Source organism: Heptranchias perlo, chromosome 3 (assembly GCF_035084215.1).
Source record: "Heptranchias perlo isolate sHepPer1 chromosome 3, sHepPer1.hap1, whole genome shotgun sequence".
In the NCBI taxonomy this organism is placed as follows: Eukaryota; Metazoa; Chordata; class Chondrichthyes; order Hexanchiformes; family Hexanchidae; genus Heptranchias; species Heptranchias perlo.
The window spans coordinates 48,086,393-48,112,585 of NC_090327.1; the positions used below are offsets into that span (position 1 = coordinate 48,086,393).

Below are 26,193 nucleotides of genomic sequence, written 5' to 3' on the forward strand. Positions count from 1 at the left end.
CCATTTCTGACCTTATGATGGAGAGAAGGTCATTGATGAAGCAGCTGAAGATGGTTGGGCCTAGGACACTGCCCTGAGGAACTCCTGCAGCAATGTCCTGGGGCTGAGATGATTGGCCTCCAACAACCACTACCATCTTCCTTTGTGCTAGGTATGACTCCAGCCACTGGAGAGTTTTCCCCCTGAATCCCATTGACTTCAATTTTACTTGGGCTCCTTGGTGCCACACTCGGTCAAATGCTGCCTTGATGTCAAGGGCAGTCACTCTCACCTCACCTCTGGAATTCAGCTCTTTTGTCCATGTTTGGACCAAGGCTGTAATGAGGTCTGGAGCCGAGTGGTCCTGGTGGAACCCAAACTGAGGATCGGTGAGCAGGTTATTGGTGAGTAAGTGCCGCTTGATAGCACTGTCGACGACACCTTCCATCACTTTGCTGATGATTGAGAGTAGACTGATGGGGCGGTAATTGGCCGGATTGGATTTGTCCTGCTTTTTGTGGACAGGACATACCTGGGCAATTTTCCACATTGTCGGGTAGATGCCAGTGTTGTAGCTGTACTGGAACAGCTTGGCTAGAGGTGCAGCTACTTCTGGAGCACAAGTCTTCAGCACTACAGCTGGGATGTTGTCGGGGCCCATAGCCTTTGCTGTATCCAGTGCACTCAGCCGTTTCTTGATATCATATTCCTGACTTGTGCCTTGTAGATGGTGGAAAGGCTTTGGGAGTCAGGAGGTGAGTCACTTGCCCAGCCTCTGACATGCTCTTGTAGCCACAGTATTTATGTGGCTGGTCCAGTTAAGTTTCTGGTCAATGGTGACCCCCCCCGGATGTTGATGGTGGGGGATTCGGCGATGGTAATGCCGTTGAATGTCAAGGGGAAGTGGTTGGACTCTCTCTTGTTGGAGCTTGTCATTGCCTGGCACTTGTCTGGCACGAATATTACTTGCCACTTATCAGCCGAAGCATGGATGTTGTCCAGGTTTCGCTGCATGCGGGCACGGACTGCTTCATTATCTGAGGGGTTCAGAATGGAACTGAACACTGTGCAATCATCAGCGAACATCCCCGTTTCTGACCTTATGATGGAGGGAAGGTCATTGATGAAGCAGCTGAAGATGGTTGGGCCTAGGACATTGCCCTGAGGAACTCCTGCAGCGATGTCCTGGGGCTGAGATGATTGGCCTCCAACAGCCACCAACATCTTCCTTTGTGCTAGGTATGGCTCCAGCTACTGGAGAGCTTTCCCCCTGATTCCCATTGACTTCAATTTTACTAGGGCTCCTTGATGCCACACTCGGTCAAATGATGCCTTGATGTCAAGGGCAGTCACTCTCACCTCACCTTTGAAATTCAGCTCTTTTGCCCATGTTTGGACCAAGGCTATAATGAGGTCTGGAGCCGAGTGGTCCTGACGGAACCCAAACTGAGCATCAGTGAGCAGGTTAGTGGTGAGTAAATGCCGTTTGATAGCACTGTCGACGACACCTTCCATCATTTTGCTGATGATTGAGAGTAGACTGATGGGGCGGTAATTGGCTGGATTGGATTTGTCCTGGTTTTTTGTGGACAGGACATAACTGGGCAATTTTCCACTTTGTTGGGTAGATGCCTGTTTTGCAGCTTCACTGGAACAGCTTGGTTAGAGGCACGGCTAGTTCTGGAGCACAAGGCTTCAGCACTACAGCCAGGATATTGTCAGGGCCCCTAGCCTTTGCTCTATCCAGTGCACTCAGCCGTTTCTTGATATCACATGGCATGAATCAAATTGGCTGAAGACTGGCTTCTGTGATGGTGGGGATATCAGGAGGAGGCCGAGATGGATCATCCACTCAGCACTTCTGGCTGAAGATGGTTGCAAACGCTTCAGCCTTGTCTTTTGCACTCACATGCTGGGCTCTGCCATCATTGAGGATGGGGATGTTCACGGAGCCCTCTCCTTCCATTAGTTGTTTAATTGTCCACCACCATTCACGACTGGATGTGGCAGGACTTAGAGCATTGATCTGACCCAGTGGTTGTGGGATCGCTTAGCTCTGTCTATAGCATGTTGCTTCCACTGTTTAGCATGCATGTAGTCCTGTGTTGTAGATTCACCAGGTTGGCACCTCATTTTTAGGTACGCCTGGTGCTGCTCCTGCCATGCTCTTCTACACTCCTCATTGAACCAGGGTTGATCCCCTGGCTTGTTGGTAATGGTAGAGTGAGGGATATGCCGGGCCATGAGGTTACAGATTGTGCTGGAATACAATTCTGCTGCTGCTGATGGCCCACAGTGCCTCATGGATGCCCAGTTTTGAGCTGCTAGATCTGTTCTGAATCTATCCCATTTAGCATGGTGATAGTGCCACACAACACGATGGATGGTGTCCTCAGTGTGACGACGGGACTTTGTCTCCACAAGGACTGTGCGGTGGTCACTCCTACCAATACTATCATGGACAGATGCATCTGCGACAGGTAGATTGGTGAGGACGAGGTCAAGTAGGCTTTTCCCTCATGTTGGTTCTCTCACCACCTGCCGCAGGCCCAGTCTGGCAGTTATGTCCTTCAGGACTCGGCCAGCTCGGTCAGTCGTAGTGCTACCGAGCCACTCTTGGTGATGGACATTGAAGTCCCCCACCCAGAGTACATTCTGTGCCCTTGCTACCCTCAGTGCTTCCTCCAAGTGATGCTCAAAATGGACGAGAACTGATTCATCAGCTGAGGAAGGGCGGTAGGTGGTAACCAGCAGGAGGTTTCCTTGCCCATGTTTGACCTGATGCCATGAGATTTCATGAGGTCCGGAGTCAATGTTGAGGACTCCCAGGGCCACTTCCTCCTGACTGTATATCACTGTACCGCCACCTCTGGTGGGTCTGTCCTGCCGGTGGGATAGGACGTACCCAGGGATGGTGATGGAGGAGTCTGGGATATTGGCTGGGATTACAGAATGTAATCCAGATGTATCAAAATCCACCATTAGCAGGTACAGTGAAGAAATATCTTGACTAATGGTAAATGATTACTGGGTAAGATAGATTTAGTTATGTTCTTGTGATAGTGTACTGAGTACAATCTAGTGTGGCACTGAGCACACAAACCAGGAATGTCCCAGGTTCAATTCCTTTATCTATTAAGGTAACTGATTTCAGTCAGTGGTTGGCGACAGGAAAGAGGGAAGGGTGGGAATGGGAAAAGCTGCTACAATTTATGGGCTCTGTGACCAAGTCTAGGGAGGCGCAAAATCGAAATTGTTCACAGCTCGTGCCTCTGATCACTATGCAATGACTTCTGTTAAATGTTTATCAATTAATGTTGAGTAAGCACAAGTATGGGTCAAACTGTGGGTAGCCACATAGTGGAATATTTTGGCAACAATCACTTTCCAAGCACTCACATGATGACTGAACGCTAGGGCAAAGCACCTGAGCACTGATGACACTTTTGAAACACTTGAAACAAAGTTTGACCATTCTCAATATGGTTCATAGTGGGCAGAATGCTGTCAGTGAAAAGTTAACTTTGACTTTGGTTTGACTAGGGATTCCAGATAATTCAGCCAAAATAATCAAACTGGCAACTGCAACTTGCTAACCCACATTTCTGAGTGAGTGTTGGCAAACCAGTGGACCATGGATGGCACCACAGTTGAGCTCAATCCTGTTCTCAGACGATGTCCACACACAAGCATTTTCCCACAGGTCATAGAATTACATAGAAATTACAAGATGTAAATAGGCTATTTGATCCAACCAGTTCGTGTTTATCCACCACCCAATCAGTAATCCTAATGCCATGTGCGCACTCTGTTCCCATATCCCTTTATTTCTTGTCCTTTAATGACCTATCTAACCTGATCTTAAATGTTGACATGATCTCTGCTTCAATCACTTAATCTGGTTAAGTGCATTCCACAGCCTCACAATCCTCTGTGTGAAAAATGTTTCCCCTGCTCTCTGTCTTAAATCTCTTACATTTAATCTTATTTCTATGTCCCCTCGTTCGAGATCCATCAATCACTGGAAACAATCTATTTCTATCTACTTTGTCCCATCCCTTCATAATTTTAAACACGTTTATTAAATTGCCCCTTAATCTGCTCTATTCTAATGAAACGGCCCCAATGTTTCAAGTCCTTCTTCATATTTGTGTTTCCTCATGCCAGGGAACATCCTAGTGAATCTATGCTGCACTCCCTTAATTGCCTCAAAATCCTTTTTATATTGTGGAGCCCAAAGCAGCGTGTGTAAGAAATTCTTTTGTTCTGTGGCAATTAAATTTAATTGGGTAAATTGACGTCTATGGATGCCCACTGGACACCTAACAGGCAACTGCACCTCAGGACCTTTGAGGAAGCAGGAACACATGGTTTTCCTACCCCAGTCTATTTGCATGGGTCAGGCACACTCCAGGCACAGGACTGATTCTGTTTGGGCTTTGTACCTGAAAATTGGAGAGAAAATTGGATCACAGCTATAGGCCTCTTCGACCTGGGGTCCAGTCACAAATGGGGTGCTCCAGAGTTCAATGCTGGCTCCCTTTCTGTTCATTATTTTCTTTAAAGATGTGCTGGAGTACATAGGCAGTACCGTAATTAAATTTGCAGATGACACCAAATTATGTGGCAAAATCAGTAACCTAAAAGAGAGAAATAAATTATAACTGGATTTTGATAGGTTGGTGAAGTAGTTGCAAGATTGGCAAATGACTTTCAATCTAGAAAAGTGTGCAGTTAAGCACGTAAGTACACATTGAATATAATATGAGTGGCTATTAACTAAAGTTAAATGAGAGGGAGAAAGATTTGGAAGTAAAAATAGAAAAGTCACCAGGCCCAAATAGTATGCATCCCAGGACATTGAGGGAAGGTGGGGAAGATATAGTGGAGACAATAACCATAGTTTCCCAAGAATCTCTGAAAACAGGAATTGTGCCAAAAGAATGGAAGGTGGGAAATGGTACACCCCTGTTCAACAAAAAAAGAAAAGGATAAGCTGGGAAATTATAGGCCATTCAGTTTTAACTCAATTGTGGGAAAACTGCCAGGGGTAATTTTGACTTTAGCCGATAGTGTAAAACGGACGATATCGAATCAGCCACCCATTATACGGGAGCGATGTATAACGGGCAGCTGATTCATAGGAACATAGGAATTGCTTGACGTAAAAACTCTAAGGTATATCTAGTTCGCCTTCTACCATCCTGGTAGTTGCATGATACAACAATGTTCCCAGAAACAGGTGGGTGCATCATTATATAATGCAAATTGGGGTCCTACGAAGTTGTTAGAACGACAATATCATTTTGGTGCAGGAAAGTACAGCGCCTGATGTGTGCTGCACCTACCCATTGCACAGGCCAGGAAACGGCCAGACCCAGCGTCTCTTAAAGGGATCACGGTGTGCAGCGCTGGCAAGGTTAGAAAAAAGTTTTGTTGCAATTCTTCTGACACCATGAAGAGCGTTATTGCTCTCCCTGCACCTCGCTAACACCATTGGTACTGATGACTGCCCCCACCACCAGATCAGCTCGGCCCTCTCTTTTAAGGTCTTGCTGTCAGCTCTGCTCCATGGATGAGCTGCTAGATTTCCTGCACCCTGCAAAATGGCAAACTGCCTATCAACAGTTGGAACATGCTGGCAGCTTGCCAACCATCAAAATGGTTCTGGCCTCCTGTTGGCAACATCGGGTGGGTGTTTCATTCGCTCACTCCAGGACTTAAAGGGTTAAATTATGAGGCCAGATTGCATAAACTTGGCTTATACTCCACTGAGTTTAGAAAATTGAATGGGTGATCTAATCGAGGTACTTAAAACGATTGAGGGATTAGATAGGGTAGATACAGAGAAACTATTTCCTCTGGTGGGGGAATTCAGAACAAGGGGGCATAGTCTTAAAATATGAGCTAGACCATTTAGGAGTGAAATCAGGAAGCACTTGTTCACACAAAGGGGAGTGGAAATCTGGAACTCTCTCCCCCAAAAAGCTGTGGATGGTGGGGCAATTGGAGCTTTCAAGACTGAGATTGATAGATTTTTGTTAGGTAAGGGTATCAAGTGATATGGAGCAAAGGCATTTACCACAATTTACCTTATCAAAACTCCTCATTATTTGAAACACATCTCTCAGCTCTCCTCTTAACCTCTATGGTTCAAATGAGAAGAGCCCCCATTTCTCTCACCTTTCTTGATAACTAAAATCTTTCAACCCTGGAACCATCTTAGTGAATCTCTTCTGTACCCTCCCCATGTTTTTGAAAACTTTCCCAAAGTAAGACACCCAAAACTGGATACACAAAGGGAGATTTTCCTCTATAGGTACCCATTGGATGCCCGGTATACACCGCACATCTGAGGTGCACTGTACCTGTGAAGTTAATGGAAATGAAAATCGGGAGAGATGTATAACGGGCAGCTGATTCGATAACGGCCATTTTACATTATCGCTAAAAGTCAAAGCTTGCATCATTATTCTCATCTGTCTGGGAAAGACATCAGAGTTGACTTTTTCTGTAGCATTGCCAGAACTGGGAATGAGAGAAGGAACGAGAACAACAAACCCTCAGTAGGGCCTTGCCCATTAGATTCACCATCTCCTGCCACCTTTCTCAAGTTCTATTGTTGCAATTCTATTGCCGTTTCCTTAAAGGGAGTAATTTCTTGTACTGGTACAGGTCCTCCTCTGGTAGCGTTGGCCTGCCTTCTGTAATAGTCATCTTCTCCTGAAGACACAAACAAGAGTGTTATGGCTAACTACAGCATCGGGTCATCGTACATCGCCAGTGCCTTTTCCCTCTGTGTTAAGAAGAAGTTGCTGTGAATGTGAAGGGTAGTGCTGCTTTTCATATATTAGATTGTTAAAGGTGCTTCTGTGGATTCTCTGTGGCTTGTTACCAGGGACTGACTTCTAAGTGGACATGAGACTGTGACGTGCTTATACGTTATGTTATTTTAAAGCGCACATAACACTGAGGAGTGAATTTCCGTGGGGGTTTGCCCGATCTCCTGCTGTAACTTTGGTGGAAATCCTGGATGAACAGCCTAAACCAACAATTTCTGCCATTCCTCCAGGGTTTCCACCCAAGTTACGGCAGGAGATCAGGAGAATTCCCCACAGAAATTACTAGCGACAACATTTACTGCTGTAAATCTGAAGATATTAAACAAATGTAATTGCTTAAAAAACAACGGTAAGCTCAATAGCGCTCTCCGTTGTTAGTGGTGAAATTGAGGAGCAAGTTCCGGCAGTGGAACACGGAAATCTGGAACTTGCTCCTCCTGTTTCACCGGCGATATGACAGCTTCGAATTAAAGGGATATCGCCGGCTGGAATCAGTGGAAACAATGGACCAGTGTCAACTTGCTCATCTGCCCAGCTGGAAAGTAACTAATATCGCTGCAAAACAGATACGCTTAAAAATACCACATCTAAACTAAGTTTTAACAGCATGGTAAGTCTTAAAGACTGTCAAACAACTAAAAATTAACTTTTAAAAATGTGAAGTCTCATTACTCCTTATTTTAATAGCTTTTGGTCATGAAAAAGAAAAATTAAAATTTTTTTTTTACTTTTCCCTTATGATTCTTTTATTTAATTTGATTATTTCTTACCGTCTCTTTTTTCGCTGTCTATAACTGTTTTTACAATGATATTAATGTTGTACCTTTCATTTCCTGGATTTAATGTTCTAGCCTGTAGAACCTCTTCGCAGTTTGTCAAAAATGCTGCAATCTGATTGATCGAGGGGAGAGATTGATCCTCTCACCACTCCCAGGGTCCTAGCTTCACTGGAGCTAATGCTGGGCTCTTCTCCTCGACTTCCTATCAGAGGAAGTGCACGCAGTAAGTTTGTGGGTTAATATAATTCTGTGGAGCGGAGAGAACTGTTGGTTCGCCACTCCGAGCAATTTCTGGGCCAATATGTATCACTGGTCCCTTGAGTTTTCTATGATTGACAAGTCCCGTGTATCCCAGAACAACGGACTGTGAAAATGAACGGACAGTGTTCACCATTACTTATGCGCAAATCGGATAGCAGCCGCTGGTAAGCGCACATGCACAGTTAAACGTGAGAATCCGGAAGTTGCTGTTCGAGGTGTGCTGCCCCTCCCTGAGCATCGCGAAAATAGCATCTCGCCGTCTGGCTCCCCATTCAAATGTATTGAACGGCGTGAAGTTCCTGAAATGACATCTTAGATACGGACTAAACTCACCACAGAAAGTTAGGGCTTGTCCCTTCCAGTCTAAGTACCCTTTTAATGCCGTGGTAAGTCTTAATTACTGTCAAACAACCTTTCTGGTGCTGAAAATTAACTTTTACAAGTGTGGAGTGTCATCACTTCAGTTTTTAATTATTATTGGAGATTTTTTTAAAAATAAAAAATTTTAATTACATTTTTTTTTTACTTTTTCTTTCTGTCTCTTTTATCTGTCTCTCTTAATATAATCTTTCTTTCTCTCTCTTTATTTCACTTTCTGTACCTGATTTGACATTCAATTCACTATTCTAACTTACACTTCCAGGTTCAGACTCTGTGCTGCTCATTAACGATTCTTCAATCTGACTGGTTAACGGGTTATACATTTGCTTGCGCTGTTCATACAGGTCTCAGATCCCAGTTTGGATCTCTAATTTACAGGAGCTTGCCGTGCAAAACCCCACAGAAAAAATATGGGAAAGTGCAAGTGTAACAAATGGTTAGCGCCATTCGTTCACCATTCACAGCAAAACCCGGCCCAATGTCTCTTTAAACTCGGACACTGAGTGAAGTAATTGAATTGTCATTTTCTACATTTATATGAAGCCATTAGGCGTACTCCACAGCTGGATGTTTCTTTATCTTATACTTATTAAACGGTTATTGAGGTAGGGGTTGAATTGACTAGCATGTCACTGAGGGACAAAAAGTGCACATGCACGCTAGCCCAAAAACAAGCACTGAGTGGCACCAAGAAGTGAGAAAATCATGCTTCTGCAAAGCACAGATAAATTGTACGTGCACAGTGGAGCCACAAACAGTGCAAAAGAAGACTTGTCAACAACAAAAGCAATGGAAATGGAGAAAAACATGAGGCTTGAGTTGATTAAATAAAAGGGAGGCTTAGTGAGTTTGCCTGAAGAAATATGGCTGTAGCAGACAGGAGAAGACAGAGGGAGGTTGGGTTCCAATATTTGTGTAGCAAAAGTCTCTAAAATGTCAGGAAGGAAAAATTATTCAAAATGGTGGAAATGGAAAGCTGTGCTGTCATCCAAAAGCTTTCTAACCTTTTTGAGGGTTGAGGTTGGTTCTGTTTTTGGTGAATGAGAATTTCTTTGAGTGATAGTGAAAAGTATTGTACATGTTTATGAGTATTTGCATGGTTTTATGATTGACTTAAAATCTACATCCATGGAAAAACAGCCAATTCCGCATGCTTTACACATATGAACACATAGGATATTTTCTCACATCCTAAAGATATGTAAGATGGTGGTAAATTACAATGTAAAGAAAGAATTTATAAGATGTGTTATTTATTTTGATTAAAAACAAGCTTAATTTTTTTTAGTCAATTGTTGACCAGTCAAGGTATTAATTATGTTGATGCATCTAAGGGGAAGCTAGATAAGTACATGAGGGAGAAAGGAATAGAAAGATATGCTGATAGGGTTAGATGAAGTAGGGAGGGAGGAGACTCCTGTGGAGCATAAACACCGGCATAGACCAGTTGGGCCGAATGATCAGTTTCTGCGCTGTAAATTCTATGTAATTTTGTGTTTTGGTTTGCATCACTAGAACCCTTATCTATCGATGCAACAATCTCAATGTCAGTAATTTTACATGTAAAGAAAGTTCACATAGTTCTGGTATACATGATAACTTGATTAGAATCTTGTACATCAGGACAAGCAGTCATCCAAATTATTTATAGGTCGCGTGTGGGCTACCTGGTTCCTATTCTACTACTAAGTATGACCTTGAAACAATTGCATTACAGGACTGCAGAATTTTCACAGTAAATGGTTAGATACTTACATGTGTCCTCAAGGACACCAAAAATAGTGTTTTGATTACCGTGTTATGATTACTGAATATTGTTAAAGAATAATCAAGGGCCAAACTTTTACCACATTTACCACATTTACTTAATATAGTTTTATTATTTCAGTTAGGAAAGTAATTCAATCCAATTTGAATGCATTCTTTTTTTGTCTTGTATTGTTTATGCACAATATTCCATAGAATCATAAAATCTTAAAACACAGAAAGAGGCCATTTTGCCTAATCTACGTGTACCAGCTCCCTGAAAAAGGTATCCATTTCACCCTATTCCAACAAAGATCAGAGGCCAGAAGATGGAGCACTTGGGACAAAGAGTTAGTACAAAACTTTTGGCAAACTATTTAAAAATTATATTGGAAATTCATCATTCTGTGAGAATATGGGGGTAATTTTAACCCCCAAAAACGGTTGGGATGGGGGTGGGTGGGCAGTAAAAATTGTTAGTTTTTGCAGCAGGATTGCATCCCGGCTCCAACGTGCCCACTTCCAGGTTTAACCCAGGGGCGTATGGATCCGCGCGCACAACATAAACCCAGAAGTCCCGTTGCCACTTAATGCCGGTGGGTGGATCGTTAATGGGGCAATGTACCTCGTTGAAATGGTGTCGGTAGTTTATTTTTATTAATTGTTACTCGCCTTCAAACTTGATTAGATCTAGCAAGTTATCAATCTCCCACAATAGTCAGACTGATGGGCTGTGAATAACAAGATCAAGGGGAATTCCTTGAGATCTGGCAGTTATTGAAGCCCTTGATTAGATTTAGCGGTTATCAATCTCCCACAATAGCTAGGCTGAAAAGAATATGAACAAAAGGTAAGGCTAGGTATAAAACAGTACAAGAAGTTCCAAATGTTGAGGCAGAGAAGGAGGAGTCCTGAGATCAACGCTCTTGCCAACAGGATTGGGTAACATTGTTTCTGTTGTATTAATCGCTTCAACTTGTTGAAACTACTGGGCCGTTCTTGAGCGTAAGAATTGTGCTTTGCTAGTGAGTCAGCTTGTGACTGCTATGTGTTCTTTTAAATCTATTAATAAAATATACTCGTTGCACACCATATTAGTTCGGTCTCCTTCAGAATCTCTTACAAATTGGCGAGTGCAGGTAGGAGGAGACTGTGTAGTGGGTTAAGGATTGAAAAAGATGCACAGAAGTACAGGGGTCCCAGGGTGACCTTTCAGTACCATGGATCAACCAGGGAGAGGAGAACTGTGATACAACCACAGGGGTGAGGGTTCCGATCCTCCGATTAAGTTGACCATGGAGGCGACAAAAACCTTCGAAGAGAAACTATCAGGGTTAGCAGGAAAAGAGGAAATCCAGAAATATCAGAGTGCGATTAAGGGAATTGAGGAGCTCTTGCTCCTGATGGAGGCAGAGGAGCTGTTTAAAACAGCGGGAGACCATGTGGGTGGTCCAGTAGAGAATAAAGAGTTCTCTGTGGAGAAAGAGTGGAAACTGTTGTGCTGTGCTGCTCACCTCTGTCCGGAGAGAACCACAAATGATGAGGCCAAGGTATGGTTACATAGGGGAAAATCCTCATATGAAAATGGGATAGTCTGGAACCAGGTAAAATCTTGTTGGAACGAGGCGGGTCAGATGCAGTCAGTGGCTGCTACTGCCTCTGAGGATTTTTAAAAAAGAGATTGTGCAGGAGAACACGGAGTTAACATCAGCAGAGCTGATATCAGGCCTTTCACAGCAGACAAATGTTGTAAAAAAGTTCCCAAAAAAGACCTGGGTTGGACACTCGAGGTGTAACAAAAGGGTTAGGAAAAAGAGGAAGAAGTTAAAAGCCCGCAGCAAAAATTATAATTGCTCTGAGAAAGTATTTCCTGTTTTTATTTGAAAAGGAAATGGCTGCTGGATTTTGTTTTCAGTCTCTGAAAGTGTGTGAGTGTGTCAAAGTTTGTTGCTGGCTACATGATTTTGAAAGTTAATGGTAATGTTATCAACTGATAACCTGTTTAGCAGGAACTGCTGCAGTATTCTGTTTATTGTTTTGAACTGATTTGGAGTAATTGACAGACTGAGTGTTTGATTAAAGTATCAAATTATGAAACTGGATTTCTGTGGATGGTTACTACAGAAAGCTTGTAATGCAAATTATGTGAATAGTCCCTAGGTGCGCAATTTGGGATTATCATTAAAAATTTGGCATTTTCAGAGTTCATAACCCATTACAGGAATCAATATTTTTAAGGTGCATGAAAGCATGAATGTGGTTGTTGAGTATGTTCATTTCAATTTAAGATTGTGCCCCCAGAATATGGGAAAGTTAAGGTAGTGATGTTAGGAAAAAAGTGTTTGAAAATTGGCTTTGTACATATTAAATTAAAGACATGTGGTGTGGGTTTATTTCGACTGAAATACCACTGTTAAATACACAGGAGGTTATATTGGATAACCCCCGAAAGCGGGCACTGGGAGTGCGGTGCACGATTAACCAGTGCCCGTTTGTTGCGATGCAGGCAGCGCGTAACATTCATGCTGCCTGATGATTCAAATGATTGCTGCGTGTAGCTAACACTACTTGTGCTGTTGATTGGCTACATATATCATCAAGTTGCCCCAATATCGGGAGTGGCTAGCACTACTTAAAGGCAGCCTGCACCTCCTAAAGGAGAGGTGCACTATGGCTGCAGGAAGTGGTGGAAGTCAATTGTGAAGTGAATCTGTGCTGCAATATATTGAAGAATGGCTGCGCCTGCGAGAAAGCGTGCACCAAGGTTCTCGGATGATTCACTAAAGGCCTTGGTGGAAGAGGTGGACAGAAGGAGGGGCATCATATATCCGCAGGGGGATGCACTACACCCCCATCACCCACATACCAACAACCTCTTTCAATGTGTATGCAAATCTTCAAATCAGATGCTTCCTCTCACCCTCACACACTACCACCGTTGCAAGCTGCACACCCACAACTCACAGGTCACACACACTGACGGCTATTCAACCATGACAGGCAAATCACCCAAACATCTTGCAGAACACTCACTAAAACACTTCCCTCTTTCTTGGAGAAGGTGGCGCATAACTGGAGGCAGCAAGTGACAGTGACTCCATGGAATATGAACCTGCTGTCCTCTCTCAGGATGATGGCACTCCTGCTCCCACCCTTGCCACTCCACCAGTGCCCTTGCTGTTGCCTATCAGCCAGCCAGCCCACTCCCCGTAGTGTATTGAAACTTGATCCAAATACAGAAAACCTCCAAAACACGTACAAGTACATCAGCAGCTAACCTGTAACACCTGCATGATCCCTTTAAATGGGGCTGGTGGTGGGGTGGAGGGGGGTCCTTCATGCCCTTTAAGTCCTGTTCAGCTGTGCGAGGTTAAGACAGTGCGTTGGATGGAGTGTGAAGTTCCAAAATAGCAGCGGTCCCTTTAAATCAGTGTTGCGCACTGATTCGCATCATAATCTCCCTACTCTACATGCTGCCGACAGTTATTAAGTGTGTGTGCGCATATGCCTTTATCAAGATGGCGTCCCGTGCACTACATGCCGGAAGTATGCATGCGCATCTCGGACGTCATTTTAGATGTCTGCGTGGTGCCTACAAAACGGGCGCTACACGGCCCAATTTTGCCCTCACAGAGTTTTTGTAAGAAGCAACTTTGGCGAATCAAGTCTGGAAACTGCCATTATGTGATTCACTCCACCCCATTCCTACCCCTATAATTTTCACAAGGAAGAAGAAATTAACCCTTACTTCTGCTTGCCAAATTGTATTGCTGAAGTTAATTACCTGCTGTACTAGTTTTTTTTAAAGAAGTTGATCTCACACCTTTTGAGCTTCCGGCACTTCAATCTGCTGAGTTACAGATATCTAATTGGAAAGAGCAGTCACTGTACAAACAGTTCCATTGTCTCTTAATAAAAACTATGACATTCATGATGGCCCTCTGATTTTTGTAGTTCCTGCAGTCCTGCGCCATGAGCTCATTCAGAGGGTCCAGGATATTATTAGACAATGGCAATTCGGGCACTGATAAATATCCCTTAGTGATTGACAGCATTTAAAGGTACTCTTGACTGAATTCATGATGTGGAGATGCCGGTGATGGACTGGGGTTGACAATTGTAAACAATTTTACAACACCAAGTTATAGTCCAGCAATTTTATTTTAAATTTACAAGCTTTCGGAGGCTACCTCCTTCGTCAGGTGAACGATTTTTTTTTTTTCTTTTTTTTTCACATCGTTCACCTGACGAAGGAGGTAGCCTCCGAAAGCTTGTGAATTTAAAATAAAATTGCTGGACTATAACTTGGTGTTGTAAAATTGTTTACAATTGACTGAATTCATCAGGGGCTCCTAGAACGGCGGATGATATCGTTCGGTTTTCACAGGTGTGATGCTTCTAAGCCTAGCAGTGTGTGCAGGTGTTAAGAATGAAGAGGTCAGGAGCATCGTTTACAATGTAACGAGTGGAGACCTGTTGGTCATCTCTGGTCAAGACCTTTTTAAAGAAAGTCCATGAAAATCGTAGGAAACAGTACTACTGACACTTTGGATGGCAAAACATTGATAAAGTGAGAATTCCATATGAGGATACATTTAAGGAACCATGAGGTGTAAGAACTTTTGAACTTTCCATTTTTCTGCACAAACATGAGGATACGATGAATGTTCCCCTGCACGCACGCCTGAGTGCAGATGGTGTGGACTTGATTTAAAAACTGACTGTAATGCAATTAATACTTTAAAAGGGGAGGTGCAGGAAAAGATGCAAACCATGTTTATGAAGGACCCATGAACGAACTTAGTGAATCGAGCACATGAAGCATTTTATAATGATTTACGATTAGAAATTAGTCCTACACTGTTAAATTTTTCCTTCTGTATCTTTTGTCGTCTGAATTATGTAATTGAATGTAGGTAGAGTTTTATTGTACAGTGCTGAGTTAGATGTGCTAAGCACAATACAGGAAGATATTTAGGTGAACTCACATAGGGACAATGTGGGAACATTGACCGAATCATAGAATAGAATGGAAACAGCACAGAAGGAGGCCTTTTGGCCCGTCGAGCCCATGCAGGTTCTCTGCAAGAGCAATCCAGCTAGTCGAACTCCCCTGCCCTTTCCCCATTGCTGTGCAAATGAAACAATGCACAAGCAATTAGAGGGATTACTTAAAGGAATGAATAGGCAGACAGGCATGTTATATCAGAACAAAGAGAGTCCATGGTTTTAATAAAACAAAAGGCAGAAAGATTAGGACAGGTTAGGGATAATGTCAATCATTCAGAACAACAAAGACTATTAAGAACAACTGATCTCAAAGGTGATTATGTATAGAGGGTTTCTATGTATCAGATTCAAAAAGGGGTTAAATGGAATCAGATTCAAAAAGGGGTTAAATAGTATTAGAAAACAATTGCATCCCAAAGTTTAGACCAGGCAAACAAATGAAAATCTGGAAATCAGATGGGAATATGGTTTGGTGTAAGGTGCGGAGATTTGGATTGGTGTGTTATACCAGGAAGTTTTGCACACAATTATTTTTTTTCATTCGTTCATGGGATGTGGGCGTCGCTGGCGAGGCCGGCATTTATTGCCCATCCCTAATTGCCCTTGAGAAGGTCACTTCATGACTGATTTGTGTGATAGTGGCAATACCATTATCATAGAGTCATAGAATCATAGAAGTTACAACATGGAAACAGGCCCTTCGGCCCAACATGTCCATGTCGCCCTGTTTATACCACTAAGCTAGTCCCAATTTCCTGCACTTGGCCCATATCCCTCTATACCCATCTTACCCATGTAACTGTCCAAATGCTTTTTAAAAGACAAAATTGTACCCGCCTCTACTACTGCCTCTGGCAGCTCGTTCCAGACACTCACCACCCTTTGAGTGAAAAAATTGCCCCTCTGGACCCTTTTGTATCTCTCCCCTCTCACCTTAAATCTATGCCCCCTCGTTATAGACTCCCCTACCTTTGGGAAAAGATTTTGACTATCTACCTTATCTATGCCCCTCATTATTTTATAGACTTCTATAAGATCACCCCTTAACCTCCTACTCTCCAGGGAAAAAAGTCCCAGTCTGTCTAACCTCTCCCTATAAGTCAAACCATCAAGTCCCGGTAGCATCCTAGTGAATCTTTTCTGCACTCTTTCTAGTTTAATAATATCCTTTCTATAATAGGGTGACCAGAACTGTACACAGTATTCCAAGTGTGGCCTCACCAATGCCCTGTACAGCTTCAACAAGACATCCCAACTCCTGCATTCAATGTTCTGACCAATGAAACCAAGCATGCCGAATGCCTTCTTCACCACCCTATCCACCTGTGACTCCACTTTCAAGGAGCTATGAACCTGTACTCCTAGATCTCTTTGTTCTATAACTCTCCCCAATGCCCTACCATTAACGGAGTAGGTCCTGGCCCGATTCGATCTACCAAAATGCATCACCTCACATTTATCTAAATTAAACTCCATCTGCCATTCATCGGCCCACTGGCCCAATTTATCAAGATCCCGTTGCAATTCTAGATAACCTTCTTCACTGTCCACAATGCCACCAATCTTGGTGTCATCTGCAAACTTACTAACCATGCCTCCTAAATTCTCATCGAAATCATTAATATAAATAACAAATAACAGTGGACCCAGCACCGATCCCTGAGGCACACCGCTGGACACAGGCAGCCAGTTTGAAAAACAACCCTCTACAACCACCCTCTGTCTTCTGTCGTCAAGCCAATTTTGTATCCAATTGGCTACCTCACCTTGGATCCCATGAGATTTAACCTTATGTAACAACCTACCATGCGGTACCTTGTCAAAGACTTTGCTGAAGTCCATGTAGACCACGTCTACTGCACAGCCCTCATCTATCTTCTTGGTTACCCCTTCAAAAAACTCAATCAAATTCGTGAGACATGATTTTCCTCTCACAAAACCATGCTGACTGTTCCTAATTAGTCCCTGCCTCTCCAAATGCCTGTAGATCCTGTCCCTCAGAATACCCTCTAACAACTTACCCACTACAGATGTCAGGCTCACCGGTCTGTAGTTCCCAGGCTTTTCCCTGCCGCCGTTCTTAAGCAAAGGCACAACATTTGCTACCCTCCAATCTTCAGGCATCTCACCTGTAGCGGTGGATGATTCAAATATCTCTGCTAGGGGACCCGCAATTTCCTCCCTAACCTCCCGTAACGTCCTGGGATACATTTCATCAGGTCCCGGAGATTTATCTACCTTGATGCGCGTTAAGACTTCCAGCACCTCCCTCTCTGTAATATGTACACTCCTCAAGACATCACTATTTATTTCCCCAAGTTCCCTAACATCCATGCCTTTCTCAACCGTAAATACCGATGTGAAATATTCATTCAGGATCTCACCCATCTCTTGTGGTTCCGCACATAGATGACCTTGTTGATCCTTAAGAGGCCCTACTCTCTCCCTAGTTACTCTTTTGCCCTTTATGTATTTGTAGAAGCTCTTTGGATTCTCCTTTGCCTTATCTGCCAAAGCAATCTCATGTCCCCTTTTTGCTCTCCTGATTGCTATCTGCTGATGATAAACTGATGGAAGTATTTAAAGTGGAATCAATATGCTTGTTGGAGAATGAGATACAGAAGGAGTGTTCAATTTCCCATCCCCTCTGTTTGGCAATATGGGTTGGGAGCTTGCAATGGATAAGCAATAAGGGCTGACTTTGGGAAATCCCATGAGGTCAGCCCAGTGCAACTTTGATGAGTGCTAAGCTTGCTGCACTTCTGCTCCCTGCTTCAGAACCAGGACTAGAAAATGTACCTTCTGTGGTCTATGATCATCTTTCTGAAAAATAACAGACCGACCATGGCGGTTATATTGGATAACCCCCAAAACCGGGCGCGGGTATCGCGTAACATTTGGGCTGCCTGTTGATTTACCTGATAGCTACAAGCAACCGGGCCTAACTGCGCTGTTGAGTGGCTGCTGACCAGCAGGGGGGCCCTGATACTGCGAGTTGCTCGCACCACTTAAAGGCAGCCTCCACTTCTTAAAGGCAGCCTGCACCTCTTATTTGCAAAATATAAGATACAGGTCAGCACGGAGTCTGAACGGAGATCAGACATTGCACACGTAATACATAGGTGCAGGTTCCGTCTCTATGTTTACAAACTGTTGAGTTATTTTAAAACATTGAATAAAGGTTGCGCACTACTAAAGCCTACATCCTCCAATCTGCATGCCAGACCTCACCAATCTGCCGATCTGAGTTTGTACCAGGCCTGAGAGAGTCCGTGCACCAAGGTTCTCTGATGATATACTACAGGCCTTGGTGCAAGAGGTGGACAGATGGAGGGGCATCCTATACCTGCAGGGAGGCAACAGGCCCTCCAGACATATGCTTAAGAGGCAGTAGGGGGCACAGTTAGCACCACAAACATGGATGCAGTGCAGGAAGAAGTTCAATGCTTTGAAATGAGTGGTCAAAGTGAGTGAGATCAAATGGCGTCTCCTACCAACTGCACCACTAGCCGCATTCACTGCTGCACACACTAAACCCCCCCATCACCCACATACCAACAAACTCTTTCAATCAATACTCAACTCTTCCAATCAGACGCTTCATCTCACCCTCACACGTTACCACTGTTGCAAGCTGCACACCCTCAACTCACAGGTCACACACACCGGCAGCTAGTCAACCATGAAAACCACATCACCCAAACATCTTGCAGGATACTCACCGACACATATCCTGCTTTCTTGCAAGAGAAGGTGGTGCAAAGAGGAGGCAGCAAGTGGCAGTGGCTCCATGGAACATGAACCTGCTCTCTCAGGATGACAGCATTCCTGTCCCACCCCTGTCACTCTGCCAGTGCCCTTGCTGTTGCCTGTCAGCTAGCCAGCCCACTCTCTCCCTGTGGAGCATTGAAACTTTATTATCGGAACATAGGAAGATAGGAACAGGAGTGGGCCATTCAGCTCCTCAAGCCAAGCAGAAGGGTTTCCTAACTTCACTCCTGCAAGTCCTGGCTCTAATTTTAGGCTATGTCCCCTATTCCTAGTATTCAAGTATAGGAGACCTCCAAAAACAGGTACAAATGCACCAACAGCCAGAAGCAATAATCCAGCAACTAACCTGTAAATCATGCATGGTCCCTTTAAATAGCGCTGGTGGTGGGGGGGGGGGGTCTTCCAGGCCGTCTACGACCTGTTCAGCTATACGTGGTTAAGACAGATCGTTAACTGGAGCGTTAAGTTCCAAAATCATATCTGTCCCTTTAAATCAGTGATGCACACTGATCTAACGCATATTCTCCTTACTTTACATGGTACCGCCATTCGTTATCTGCGCATGCGCAAATGCCTTTACCAAGATGGTGTCTAGCGCAAGAAGGGTGCGCGCGCATTCCAGATGCCATTTTGGGTCCTTAGGAAGCCGCGCAGTGCCTACAAACGGGCGCTGCACGGCCCAATTTATAGCCCCATATATCTTAGGCTACAAGATATATGGGGCTATAAGTTTATTAAGTTTTTTTAAGAAACAAAAGTGAAAATCAAATGACGACAGATCTGTAATCACAGCAGTTCACTTAATTTACAAAACCTGTCACAAAGCAATAAAACTCAATGAACCTTTCTCAGTTCTCTACAGCACTTTAAACAACCTGCTTTCATGATGAAATGCTTCTGAATGAGAAAGACAAGGGGACGTTAAATTCACCTTCAGGGGTGCATAATAGGCATAAGCAGATCGGCCACACGTTGTACACACTGCTCGATGTGTGGAGCGTAAAACAGGAGGCTGATCCACTACCGCCTCCTTCTGTGCCCCCCCCCCCCCCCGAAGTTGAATTTCACCCCCAAGATCACAGAGTCCTTGCCTCTGCTCACAAGGCGCTACAGCAAAAAAGGAAACTAGTGAACTAGCAAAAATATATCATATGTAAACCTAGATTTAGGCAGCTTCTGGCTACAGAATAGACCAGACTGTAATTCACCCTCTCGCATTTTCAAGACACAGGCAGGGACCCACTAATGGGACAATTGAAATGGCCTTAGACAGATGTAAATAGTTGATAACCTGTACATCGATATTAGTTATTTCTGTGATCTAGGCGAACTCTGTGTTTACCATTTATTAGACAGACCACCGAAACAGAAGTAACTCATCCACTTTTGAAATGGCAGTCTGCATACCAGTCCCAGATGTGAAATCCCTCCAATACAGAGGCTGTGAAATTCCTGGGACTGGACAGGATGTAAGTCCCATTTTCACCTGGGGCAGGGGCCCAGAATATGGGCTGGAATCCAACTACGCTGTGATTTTTGCTGGTTAGACCGGACCTTTAAATCCAGTTGGGGTCTGCAGGCCCACTTCAAGGAGGCATGTTGGTGAAGTTCTCGAGATTCCCCAGGATATTAACTCTTTTCCAACCTTGAAACTCATGCCAGTTGAGACCTTTTCAAGGCCCCAAATATTTACTTGAATAAGGTAATGATGCTGTGGTCTTACTTATAAATAAATCTGAACTTTAGTTTTAACCTGAAGGTTATGGTCTTATAGTGTGCTATTTACCACATTTTGAGAGTGTAGTGGGTAGCCCATGTGCATAATCCCATTGTAAAAGAGTAATTGTTAGTCTCATGGCATGCTATCTGATTCGTAGCTCGCATAAGGTTAAAAATTTTAGTTCACAAGCAACTCAGTCTACTTTGGTGTGAATACATATTTAAAAAATGTTGGGAGAAAGCCTGAATTTTAACAATTACCCCACACAGGCAAGCTAGACATTATGGGATAGTAATTGAACTTCATTGTACTCATTTTATGGGCGAAAAACTGGCGCAATGAGGCCCCATTTTGAGGACCAACATCCCGTGTCCCAAGGACTTCTGAAAGACGTCCAGCTGGAATTGAGTCATGAAGGCCAGCCAAAACAGGCATTAGATTCCTTAAATATGTAAATGAGGGGTTTAATGCCTGTTTTGTGCCTAGTTACAGAAATTGGTAAGCGTTGAGTGGGGCAGGTCAGTATTCTTCAGCAGCCACTTTGGAGCCAGGAAGAGCAAGAGTGCACCCCGACTCCACAGTATTTGCGATCACAACCCCCCTCCCCCATTGCCACTATCACCCCTTCTCATTCCGGGACTTAACTTTGGATCGCTGCCAGCAAAGCAAGCGAGCCGACATTCGTGCAAATGGGCAAGCTACATGTGGAGGTGCAACAGGTGCTGGCAGCTTGCTGAATTTAAGCAAGTAAGGCCCAAGTTCAGGCAAGCCTTGGGCTTCATTATTGGGCTGGGTACCCCGTACACGCAGTTGATGATGCGCCCAAAAATGGGTCATAAACAATTTCTACCCCAATGTCCCCCTTCCACACTAGTTGCAAATTCCTTGATCTTTCATTTACTATTTAACTTGTTGCTGACAAATTCCAATTGCAATACAGGTTTGGCAGCATTTCACCCTATCGGTTCTTATCTTGCCTACATTTTTCCTGATGTGAGCAGCCTCTCCCCTTTATTTGTTTATAAATTTTTATAAGGCACAGCCCTCCTAGTTCAATGCATTTAAATGAGTATCATAACAAGAGGGTTGAAAGAACATATTTTCTCCACAAATAAAATAGGTCTTATTGCTTTGATGATATATTCCTCACTGTGATAGTGGGGATTGCATTAACCCTTTTTATACTCCAGTTGTAAATCTGCAGCTTTCAAATTAAAACGAATTTATCATTTAGAAAGGTTTTTTTAAACCTATTTTAGGTCAGATTAAAAACTAGCTCAAGACAAAGCACGGGAAAAGTGAGAAGGAAACGGATTTTTGATCAAGTTGGTGTGAATGGAGCATTTAAAATTCCAGCATTTCCCCATCCCTATGTATGTGTTGGCTAACATATGTAATTTGACACGAGCCACACTCCATTTGGTGTTCTGCTTTGTAGTTGTCACACTGGGCGAGAACTAATTCAGATCAGATCTATGCAATCCAAATTTATATTGGAAATCCAATTCAATAATTAGTCATTTAATTTTTAAGGAAAATGAAACTACCTGTTCAAAGTAGACTTAAGTTCATTTCAAGGAGGAATACCTTTCATTTTATACACAGGCTAGAAATCATTGTTATTTAAAATAGTGGGAATGTATAGAAACAAGAACTGGTGGATATGCAAACAGAAGGAATAGAATCTGTGTTGTGAGATTTGTTTAATGAAGCGTAACCCATTGCTACATGTAAATTGTGTCACAACTGCAGAGTCTCTCGAAAAGTAGTGTCTGAAACTGGGTCACTTTGATCCTCGAGCTTCAGGCTCCTTCCTGAGTGGCTGACAAGTTGTTTGACCCTAAATATACATGGCCAATAATTTATGCTGTTCTCAAAGATGAAACGGGTCAGTGGAGGCAATGTCCTTTGAAGTTCCTTTCTACCTCCCGGTAATAGCGAAAAGAAATGATGAACAGTGCAGGGAGAGGCAGCAATGAGAAGCAGTCCTGACTCACGCTGACTCGTTGAATCCTGAATTTCTCGGGTGTGACAAACTGAACCTGAATCTTCAAGAAACAGCAGAGCCATTTCTGACCTATTACTAGTGATATTAATTCATTAAGGACCGAGAAAATTGTGGGGAGAGGACAACTGTACTAATTAATTTAAGTAATGAATTTAAATTCTGGTTGCTATGGAGATTCTAACCTTGTTGGATACACATTTGGATACTTTGCCAGATGGATTTGTGGCACCTTTATTGAATCTAGGAAAATCTTGAAGCCTCTTATGTATCCTTTCATATTAATAAATGTGTATTCAACTATCTTATTTTAAAGACAGCATCAGTTGCCAGGCATATTTGCAGCAAAAGCACGTTGGAAAAGTTTCATTTCTTTGAGACTGCTCAGCTAAAAATGGATGAAAATAAGCAGAAATTTGGAGAATTATATTGTGGTGACAATTTTAAAAATGCCTGTCTGAGCTCATATTAAAATATAAGCAGTAGCCCAAATATATTTCCTTGGTATTTTGTGCCATGTGCAAACTACTTCAAAAGTTTATATCTCCATATCTCAATATGGGGAAATATAATTGCAATGTGCACCAACATAGTAAATACATTCAAAAAGAATGTGATAATGAATTTTCTACATTTATTGACCAGAACAAATCTTTCCACTATATCAAAAGCAAAATACTGATGCTGGAAATCTGAAATAAAAACAGAAATTGCTGGAAATACTCAGCACGTCAGAACTGGCGAAAGGTCATCTACCTGAAACAGTGGGCTCGATTTTCGGACCACCGAGCCGGCGGGTTCGTGGCGGGGGAGCTCTGAAAATCGGGGATTCCCGGGGCAGGTCCGGAGCCTGGCTCCAACCCGCCAACTTCCAGTTCCCCAGTGACGCGCCTACATGTGCGCACAGCCCCTGCATGCGGGACTCCTGCCGGAGATTAAAGCCGGCGGGATGCGACTTAAACTAATTATGATGTGGAGATGCCGGTGATGGACTGGGGTTGGCAAATGTAAAGAATCTAACAACAACAGGTTATAGTCCAACAATTTTATTTGAAAATCACAAGCTTTCGGAGGCTTTCTCCTTCCTCAGGTAAATGACCTGACGATGGAGAAAGCCTCCGAAAGCTTGTGATTTTCAAATAAAATTGTTGGACTATAACCTGGTGTTGTAAGATTCTTTACATTAAACTAATTAAGTAGATACTTCAGGTTGTTTACAGACCTGATTGACATGATATTTTAGGAGGGGTGGGATTTTCAACTCAACTGAGACTGTTTCCCGTACTGGGGGAAACACTCCCAGTTCAAATGGACGTGTTGCAGCCATCAGCCTGTGGCAGCTGCAAAGGTCCATTTGGCAGGTGGAGGGGGGAAACCCTCACTCATTGCAGGAGGCCGCTCTGTCACTTTGGACAAAGTTTGGCCTCCACCACCCTCCTCCTAACAACAAAATTCACAAACTTGCACACTTACCCCAGTGTGCAGATACATTTACCTACCTTGCGGACCCCCTCAGATGTACATCTTCCGGATGGGGGCCACCGTAGCTGCAGTCATGACCTCCTTGGAGGGCGAACAGCATCACCAGCCTCGCCATCCACGCCGTCCACCTCTGACACGTGGAGCCCCACAACACAGTGCTGTGACACATCCACCTGCACAGCAGGAGGGAGGGCAACCGCAGAGAGAGAGATGCGTCGCAGAGGGCACTACCCTCGCCACAGGGTCCACAGACCGAGGCTCAGCTTCCTGGACCTCTCTGAGCAGCAGTGCACACGGAGGCTCAGAGTCACTTGACATGTAGTCGTGGACATCTGCAGCCTCCTTCATGCCGAGCTGCTCCCGGCTGGCCCGAGCACCATCTTCTTATCTGTCGCTGTCAAAGTCACCACTGCCCTCAACAACTTCTCCTCCGCATCCTTCCAGGGTGCCACCGGGGACATCGCCGACGTCTCTCAGTCGTCTGCACAAAAGAGCCCTGCAAATACACCTACACCCACTCTGCAGTGACACAATGGGTGGCATCAGATGTGGGTCTTCATTGTGATCCTCAGGAAAGGGCAATATTGCACAAACCAGACAAGATTTCCAAAGACGTGGCAGTAGTAGTGACAATATAATATGTAATGTGAGTTGATCAGAAATCAAATATAAGTAAAAACCATGACAAACCCTCAAACACCCTTGTGCATCCCCTTCATGCTCACGACATGTTTGCCTTACGCTTCCTACTGCACATAAGTGATGCATGCCCTGTGGCTGCAGCACGGGTAATGGCAGGTTGAGTGAGGCTGACCGTGAAAGAGATGCATGAGATGGTGAGTATGAGATAGAGCCATGAGATTGTATGAGAATTGGGTTGAGTGGTAGTGGTGGGATGAGTACTGGCGAGGTGAGTAACTGCAGGCAAGATGAGGATGAGGTTTGAGTGGGTGTGAGGGGTGATGTGACAGAGTAGTGTTGGCTGTGCAGAAGGAGATGTGGGGTGGGGGCGGTGATGTGGCAGACGGAGTGTAGGGGAATGAGTAAGTGTACTCACTTTGGCTGACCTACTTAGGTCATTGAAGTGCCTCCTGCACTGTATGCAGGTGGGCGATATGTTGGTGGTGCAGGTGACCTCCTCTGCCACTTCGAGCCAGGCCTCCGTGGTGGCAGAGGTAGGCCACTTCCTCCCATCTGCCGGGGAGAAGATCTTTGTCCTCCCCCTCCTCCTCAGCCCATTCACTAAGTCCTGGAGTAAGGCATCATTAAACCTGGGAGCAGCCTTTCCCCTGGGCTGCTCCATGCTGGAATTTTGTATATTTTCTGCAGCATCAGTCAGTGGAGGACTGCCCCTTTAAATAGGGCTCCTCCAGCTGACAGCCTACGATGCGCCTGCGCAGTCCGTCCACTGCGCAGCTTTCCAGCGCGAAACCCGGAAGCCAAGGTAAGTACCTTCAATTAAGCTGCGATTGCGTGGGGAGCACCCCGAATTCACTGGGCGCGTTACCCGCTGCCAACCCGCCTCCCTCCTAATATCGGGCCCATTAACTCTGTTTCTCTCTCCACAGATACTGCCTGACCTGCTGAGTGTTTTTCGGTTTTTATTTCTTTCCATTATATGTTACATTCTAGGGCAAACATTCCGATGTGCTGCTCCTTGGCACGCGCCAGGAGAGCATTTTGCAAAATTGTGCACTCCCAGCCTGCGATTTTCCGTCCATTAACTTTAATAAGTTGATTTTAATGGATGATTTAATGGATGGACAGTTCATCCAAAAAAAAACCCACCTGCATTCCATCCTGTACCAGGTCCTACTCATCCATCACCACTGTCCTTGCTGACCTATATTGGTTCCCGGTCCCTCAATGCCTCCAATTTAAAATTCTTATCCTCGTGATTAAACCTCGTCATGATTTTCCCCTTCCTATCTCTGTAACCTCCTTGAGTCCTACAACCACCTCTGACTCTGCCCTCATGCATCCCCCTCCCTTTGCCTTATCATTGGTGGCTGTCTCCAGCAGTCTAGGCCCTATGCTTTGGAATTCCCACCCTATATCTTTCCACCTCTTTCTCCTCCTTTCAGAACCTCCTTAAAACCCACCACTAAGATGGCTATGGTAGTGTAGCAGTTATGTTACTGTGCTAGAGAATGTGAGTTCAAATCCCACCACGGCATTTTGAGAATTTGAATTCAGTTTTTAAAAAATGGAATTTAA

General features: G+C 44.1%; 1 long non-coding RNA gene and 1 other non-coding gene across 2 annotated transcripts in view; one reads left to right on the top strand and one right to left on the bottom strand.

Moving 5' to 3' along the window:
* Nucleotides 1-26,193, top strand: part of LOC137306230 (uncharacterized) — a 74,186-nt gene that overhangs the window by 14,341 nt on the left and 33,652 nt on the right. The window lies entirely within an intron of this gene.
* Nucleotides 6,081-6,196, bottom strand: LOC137320300 (small nucleolar RNA snoR130). The gene has a single exon (XR_010962460.1). It is a non-coding gene; the product is annotated as a small nucleolar RNA snoR130 (small nucleolar RNA).